Here is an 8,644-nt window from a genome sequence, read left to right as displayed (position 1 = left end):
ATGTCCCGTTGATTGTTCGGCGTTACTCTGCTACTGACAAATCCTTACTCATACCGGTTACATTTCTTCAACCATCCGTCTTAATTCCTTTCCATGATAAGTTATAACCACATCCTCAATACAATTTCTTAAATATACATTCCTAATGTTCCATAACCATCTTTATTATTCCTTGTGGCAGGATTATATATTGCGATGAACCAATAATCATAGTTCGAACTGGTCTATAGCTCACAATATCTTCGAGTGTTTGTCAAAAATCTCCCTTTAATTTCTTTGCCCCAAATCCTGCAATTTAACTTATAATTTTAAAGTTAGGGCAATTCTCACTCTACCACAGCTTCTTTTCCAACATCAGTATGGTATACTTACCCTTTACTTCCTTATTTCAGTGATCACTTAGTTAGTTGTCATTCCTTGTTGGCTTTCTGGTGTGTCCATTCCCATATGTGGGACATAACCTTACGCTGATGGTTTATATAATTCTATAATACATACCCTTATGCTCAGTATGGTTAATGACCCGTGATATACTTTCTAATTGCTAGTGAAGCTGCTGTCTTTCTATCTGCACCCACATCGTTCTTCCTCTCTTTAGAGATCGCCACACCTCTTATCATTACTCCTTTTGTTAAGATTCTCATATTTTTCCTTTAATATCAAGATTTCCTCCCGTTGTAACCCAAAGTGCCCTTTGTACTCATCATCCATTTCGTCTTACTCTCTTTATTACTCTTTAGGATACATCGCTGCCTATTTAGGTGCAGCACAAACTTCCCTGGTCTAGAAATATGATATCTCACGTCTTCATGAAGTATTCCCTTAAACTATTTTAATTCCTTTTCATACCTGCTTTGTGGTATGCTTATCTTTAATTCGTTCCTGCTCCCTCTTAATGCATTCTTGATATGCCACTACATCCCAAATTTTGGCCTCTTTAAGCTAACATCTTTCATTCCTTGGAATTTTGACAATGCCATACCTCGTTTCAGGACTAGATCTGCTCTTCCCCCCTTTTTAAGTGTATTCTTATACAATAGTAACTCCCCAAAATATCAGTAGTCATCGGCCGACCTTAACGATCCTCGAACTCCTTTGGTCTCTTATAATATCGGAATTCTCTCATCGTATAGCTTGACTTATTTTCCTTTCTGCTAATCGAGGGCTTTGCATTTAAACGAAGCGCTTATGCATTACAGATCCATTCTCGCTACCTTCTTTAAGTCCCTTCTACTTCTACCTTTTATGACTGAACATTTCCCGAACCAACGGGTTAATGGGGACATTGGAATCCATCAAAACATTTTACGGAGCGTTTGGTCACACTTTGCTCTTTTTATCCCTCGTCTTCCCCCACGACTATTATCACTGAAATTCTTCATACTCTGAGTTTCCGGTTTCACTTTACGTCTACAATATATCATTGAGAGTTAATATGCTACACTCTTCCACTTCCACTATCAATCCTTTTATTCACTTAGCTCACTTATCCAAAATTTTCCTTAACTACTTATTTGCGTCCCACCTATGTGTTGTAGTTCTTCCACTGTTCTGCCACTTCTTGTTCATATGGTGAAATCCTTGCAAATATATTCTCTTCTTTCTTCTCCTTTCTGCCACCAAGGCTAGTCCATACTCACGAATATTTCCCATACATCCTTCTATTTCCTTTATAATTAAATCTCGGTATTCCTTATCATCATCCTATGTCACTGATGTACTACCTCCCGGTTAGCTTTGTTAGTTCATTATCCTCTCGCATGTCCTTAGTGATTGCTCAATTTTCCTTTTTTTTCCCCCTTCTTATTCTCTCCTCTCCTTTTGACCAGCCCATTAGTGTACCTTTCCTGCTTTCATCCTCAAACCTTCCTTGAGTTCCTTCCTGCTCGAGCGCCTTTCTCCACTTGTTATTTTATAGTATTGACCCTGAAGTTCGTGAAATATTCCTTTAAATGTGAAAATCCGTTCTATTCTTAAATCATCTTTTAGGAAAGCTTCTCTGGTTCCGAGTGTCACGACCCGACTAGGGGCCATGATGGGTACCCGGGGCTAACCACCGAGCACCGCTCATACCAGTACCCATCGTACACATCAAGCGTCCATTCATTAATCTTATACTCAAATCATAGGAAAACTATTTTTCACTTTGAAACATAATTACTTTTATATACATAAGCCCTTCGGCTATCAAGAAATATATATATATATATATATATATATATATACACACGTGGGAAAAATCGTGAGACCATACTACCCACAAATGCATATCTACGAGCCTCTACTAGAGTACTAGACATATAGACGGGACGGGACAGGACCCCGTCATGCCCAAAACATATATTTACACAAAAGAGTAAATCAATGGCACCTCCGGAACAATGGACAAGTCTGCTAGCTCCTACGAGTCTGGACCACCTCCTTGTCTACCTATAGGTATGAACACAGCGTCCAAAGAAAACGGACGTCAGTACGAGTATTGTACTGAGTATGTAAGGCATGAATGAAATGAATATAATAGAGGAATCATAAAACATAAGATGAAGATATAACTTGCGTAACTTTTAAGGACGGATACATTTCATACATATATCATATATAATCTTAGGACATGTATCATCATAGCGCATACATCATCGTATCACATATATCATCATCATAACCCGCGTCCGGGTAACCATCATATGCCACCCACTAGTGGTGTCATGCCCGGCCCTCTAGGCTCAGTGTAAACATAGCAACCCGCCTTAGCGGTGACATGCCCGGCCATTTAGGCACGGTGGAATCGTATGCAGCCCGCCTTCGCTGTGACATGCCCGGCCAACTAGGCACGGTGGAATCGTATTGTCATATACCCATCGTAAACTTAACATTTTCATACATTGGATAGGCATATCATAGGCTTAGCATCATTTTACATTTATCATCAAACATACATTAGAACCAGAAGGCATCTGTGGCTATGTTGGGGTGACATAAGGTCGTGAACCCCCGATTACATTATGGAGTGATCATAAGCATTCTGCCTCACCTTGAAGGAATTAGCATATAAGGTGAGTGTATGCAATAAACAACATCAATGGATCGTAGTTAACATCATTAGCTTTGTAGAAACATCATATTCGTGAACTCTAGAATCTTTGGACTTAAGCTCATCATCATCATGTTCATAATATCTCTTATTTTTAACTCATATGGCTATTCATGAACATAGACTCTTAGTTTTCCGGAATGTAGGAAATTCATGGAGAAGGAGGAAAGATCATGTCATAAGATTCGTGCCTTAAAAAGAAGGGGCTAGCCTCACATACCTTTTCCTTTAGCTATTCTACTGATTGATCGTTCTCCTTCAATGCTCAAGTCTTTACCTTCAAGAGAGTTCGTATTAACATCAGCTAAACGATTATAAGAATGTGTTTACTAAAGCTAGAGAAAGTTGAGCAGCATTTCCTTTGTTTATACAACCTTCCCTATATTCCATATCAACTCCCAAACATCCATAACAACATTCACAATATTATAAGCAACAATCATCATTCATCTACATCATCCACATTTCACAATTTCACTTCAATTCCTCATAATCATGGCCATAGTTCACTATTGCGTTTTCTCACATATAATAATTATCCCATGTTCTAAATGTCACTTATAGCATACTTATAATCACAACATATCAATATTCACGACTCATTCCAAACTACTACTCAAAATGTCACTATTCTTACATTCATGACCAATTTTCTATTTCCTTCTACAATCCAAGTCATTCAACCTCTCATTACCTTAAACAACATGGAATGATCATAAAAATTACCTTAGATAGTGTAGGAATAAGACTTGAGTGGATATACTTCTCTTGGACCAAAACCCTAGTTCACTTCCATTGGAATTGCTTGACTTAGATGAACTTCAATGAGTTTCTTACACTTGATTTTATTGGTTTGATGATGTTGATCATGAATTTCTCTTGGATTCTTGTGGATGAAGAGTGGAGAGGGTTCTAGAGAATTCTTGAAGTGTTGGGTGAAAATGAAATGAAATAATGAACTTGGGTCTTCTTATTAATAACTTAAAAATCTGATCTGTTGGGAAAATATACGGACACTTATACGGTTCGTATAAACTTATACGGTCTGTATAAGTGACCGTGAAATCACCCCATCAACATCTCGCTTCTGTGACCATTATACGACACATTATGCGGTCCGTATAAATTTATACGGTCCATATAAATTATCGTATAATCCCATCAGTGAGGGACCTCCACTGTGACGATTCTGCGGACCATTATATGGACCGTATAATTGGTCGTGTAATCTATCTTTTCTCCGATTTTGTTTTCGTCACTTCGTTTGATCTCAAATCCTTATGGAACCTTCTTAGCACTTGTTTAACACTTCATTAACAATCTAAGGGACATTATAACTCTTCTCCAAAACATCATTAAGCTATCATTAATTCAATACTCATAAATCTTGCCCGACACACAACATATACCTTTCTTTCCTTAACAACTTTCGTCTTTTACCTCAAACGTCTTTGAAATCTCATTTAGAATCATCAAATGTTATTTCTTACTTACCAAAACATCGTATACGTCGTTCCCTTCGTTAGTCTATTCACTGTATGTTAACGGAAATTTTTTTCTAGGTGTAACACCGAGGCAACCGTGTCAGTATAACTACACTTTTATCCCTTTATATACCTCTTGGGGGCTGAAAATCTCTTAGTATCGTTGCAAGGCCTGATCATTCTCTCTATTACTTCACATCCCTATTTGTGATTACTATCTTTTAGTCCCACTTATCGAAGTCTGTTCGCTGACCCTACACATTTATCTTTTGTTTCACACTACCATACTTTATCCCTTTCGCATGCCTACCTTCAAATTTTATTCAAATAGTCCCTTGCCTTACCCTTCGTCCCTCTTGGAAGCTTCACTCACCCTCGTTTCTTACGTTTTTTTTTCTTTTTTCAAGACATTCTAATCTTTTTACTTTCTATATATTCTCTTTCTTCCTTTCTCTGATATTATCGCATTAAGGCTTTCCAACTCTAACCTGTAGTGAAAATAACATCGAATTACCTTCTAACATTTGTCACTTGAACTTCACTACCTTGTTCAATTGATGCCTTCAGTATATAGCAAAGTCGGTTGCTGGGACACACATATCGGTTGGCGTAGCCACATATGGGATGTCATACACATCCATATGTATATATATGTTTACTAATGCCTCACTTACAAAGTACTTCCCAATACTATTCGAACTCATCGTAATTCTACAGCGGTGATGCACCTTCTTTCTCTTTGCCGGTATAGTTAGCCTCAACTTTCGCGATCTTTCGGGGTTTCCAACCACTCCGCATAATCAAATTTCCCTTAGGCTACTCTAGCTTCTCATCTGTCTCTTATGTCTGAATTTGTAAGACTCTTAATAGACTTCCCAGGGGGTCACCCATCCTAGTATTACTCTCACCCCAGCACGCTTAACCTTGGAGTGCTAATGGGATCCGGTGCGTTAGTGCTGGTACGATCACATCCACCGTACTGCATGACCTTTATTGCATGACCTAGAACCAGTTGAAGTTCTAACGGGTCCCAATAAATTCTCATAATGCATCTCCCTCCGGATTAAAAATGATCTCTTACTCTTCCAACTAAGCAATGCTATTTTGTCCTTTGAAACCCTCAATAATCACTTTTAATCTGCATGTATGACTATTTTTTATCCTAGCTTTCAAGATTCCCAATGGTGGCAAAAGCATCTTAATCGCATTTACTTATGAATACTCTGGTTATTGGTCCCTTAAGGATTTATGCTCGTCGCTATTAAGTAATAATCTACGGTAAATGCACACACATAGGAAATTTCTATAAAAGACTCATATACCTATAGTCGATCGGTCCTTAGCCTGATCTGGTGGGCTATAGAGTGAAGTGTGCTCTTCATCATTGTCTTCCCACCATCTACTAGTCTAGCCTTCGTCATCTCCCTCATCCGAATCAGAAGGACACGGATAATCCGGCAGCTCCTGGTTAACTAAATCCCAAGGTAGATAACTAGGTACCTCTATGATACTAACATGCAAAGCTAGCCTAACATAATGCTAAAACGTAGGGAGACTCTAGACGTGCGAAGCTCTGTACTTTCTCAATTGCGTCTCCATCCACAGGAGTCTCGTGAACCCTTAAACGGGTCCTTGTCATATGATTTCTTAGTCGAGTCTCCTCCTACTGGAGCCGCATCCTCCGATGGGTCCGTCGCAATGGAATAGCTAATGCTTTTTCTTATACCTCTTGACATCCTCGATCATGAGTTGACGGGCGGTACGGGTCTCATGTCCCCCTTCGGAGCCTTACTTACGCTCCCATTACAATCCTGCAATTTAACAAAAATCGTACCAAGAACGAGCATTCCTATCATTGGCTCAACTGCACGATCTATGATCAGAAAGAAAGATGACATCTAAATTTCCTGTAGCTTCGTGTTTATAGATGTGGTGCACAACACACCGATAAACAAGACTCTACTAGACACGGTCTGTAGACACTCCGAGGACGAACTGCTCTGATACCCCTTTTATAACGACCCAAATCGATGGGCCATGACTAGTGCACGAGCTGGGCACCCGTATACGGCCTGCTAGGTATAATCAGACTGAAACTGAAACAATTCGGCAATCTGTAAAAGCATGCTGTAAACTCATCCTGTCATACATCAAAAATAACCTGTCCCTTGCGAAGCCACAGCAAACCAAAACATAACAAAGTATACAAGCCGACAAGGCTGCCATTATACACGGGGACATCCAAGACGAACTACATCGGTATAGCTGACCAAAACATATATACACAACCCACATATGTCTACATACCTCTAACAGTATAACAAAGCCTATGTCAAAGGATCTGTACCAAAATGACTCAAGCTCCGGAACAATAAAGCTCTCCAACTGGCCGCGCAGAAGTCCTAAGGTGGTGGATCGCCAAACTGAGTGTTTGTACTTGCTGGCATGAAACGCAGCCCCCGAAGAAAGGGGGTCAGTACAGAAAAATTACTGAGTATGTAAAGCATGGAATACAATAAAGAAGATCATGACTGAGGAAACGATGACAGGAGACAAGTATGATAATCAAGATACCAATGCATTTGTGCCTTATGAGATAAGAGTCATGCATATATAATAAACCCTACCCGGCCCTCTAGTGAGGGACTCGGTGAAATAATCATATATATACCGTACCCGGCCCTCTAGTGAGGAACTCGGTGAAATAATCATATATATACCGTACCCGGCCCTCTAATGAGAGACTCGGTGAAATAATCATATATATACCATACCCGGACCTCTAGTGAGGGACTCGGTGAAATAATCATATATATACCGTGCCCGGCCCTCTAGTGAGGGACTCGGTGAAATCATATAAAACTGTGCACGAGTAGAATATTAGGAACAATCATGTACTAAATTAATCATCCTCTGAGGCTCAATAGAATAATTATAATGAACCAACACTTGAGAATCATAGACAATTGTCATGTTAAGTACCGCTGAGAACTAGAATTCATTGGAGTCATGTATGTTCATCGCTCGCGTTTTATGTAATTCATGCCAAAAGAGAGAAGGGATAACTTTACATACCTGCTCACTCTCCAATTATCTACACCTATTCGTTCGAGCGAGTCTACATTTAAAAGGATTCACACTATCGTTAGACTGATCATAGTATACTTGTGTTAAGCTTTCATGTAAAACTGTTCTATATCCTGCCAAAAATCGGGCAGCATCTCCCCTGATTATATGCCTAGCCCGAAACCTCAACTCAACAACCAACAACAACAACAACACCAACATCAATAACATCATTTCCAACACCAATATATACCATAAAACAGCCCACACGCTGTTTTTCAACTTTCACAACTAATCAACTTACTAAACAATTATCTAAACACTCTATCTTCATGAATAAACCGGTATTCATGTAAATAGAAAGAGATCCATACCTTATTCTCACTAGGACAACAATATCTTCAGTGTTCGCCTAGAATTCAAACCGAATCCACCACAAAACAAGACTACAAACATAACTGCACGTTATCCGAACCTAAGCTAATATTCCACCGCTTGAAAATTGCTCACTTTTTGGTACTCTCACTCTCCTTCTAATTTCTGGAAATTTCTATGCTAAAATCTGGTGAAAAAGGGGGCTATTCCCCTTTTTATAGGGGTCAAATTCGTGTCGAGGTCACTGTAGCAGTACTGTAGCAAGTCGGTTGTTGAGGCAGTACTGTAGCACGTGTTTCTGCTTTGTCAGCCAAACTGGTAACGTCCATAATTCTCTACTCCAATGTCCTATCGACGAGCGGTTTATTGCGTTGGAAACTAGACTCGACGAACTTCATTTTAGGATTTTGTTTCACTTCAAAACACTTCATATGCGAAGATATATTCTTCTCAAATTGGACCAAAAGTTTCACACAAAACTTCACCCATCCTTTCTCCAAAGTCGTAACACTCCATTTCTTCCACTCATTTCCTTATAAAACCTTCCGGTGTACCTTATATACATCCTTCACTCATTAAATATACTTAATAATCCTTGCTCCTCACATTCCAAAGTGATTTTGCTTAA

General features: G+C 39.2%; 1 pseudogene; it reads right to left on the bottom strand.

Moving 5' to 3' along the window:
* Positions 1-5,429: 5,429 nt before the first annotated feature.
* Positions 5,430-5,548, bottom strand: LOC132634564 (5S ribosomal RNA; annotated as a pseudogene).
* Positions 5,549-8,644: the final 3,096 nt, after the last annotated feature.

This window comes from Lycium barbarum, chromosome 3, assembly GCF_019175385.1.
Source record: "Lycium barbarum isolate Lr01 chromosome 3, ASM1917538v2, whole genome shotgun sequence".
Lineage (NCBI taxonomy): Eukaryota > Viridiplantae > Streptophyta > Magnoliopsida > Solanales > Solanaceae > Lycium > Lycium barbarum.
This window is presented reverse-complemented; position numbering and strand designations above follow the sequence as displayed.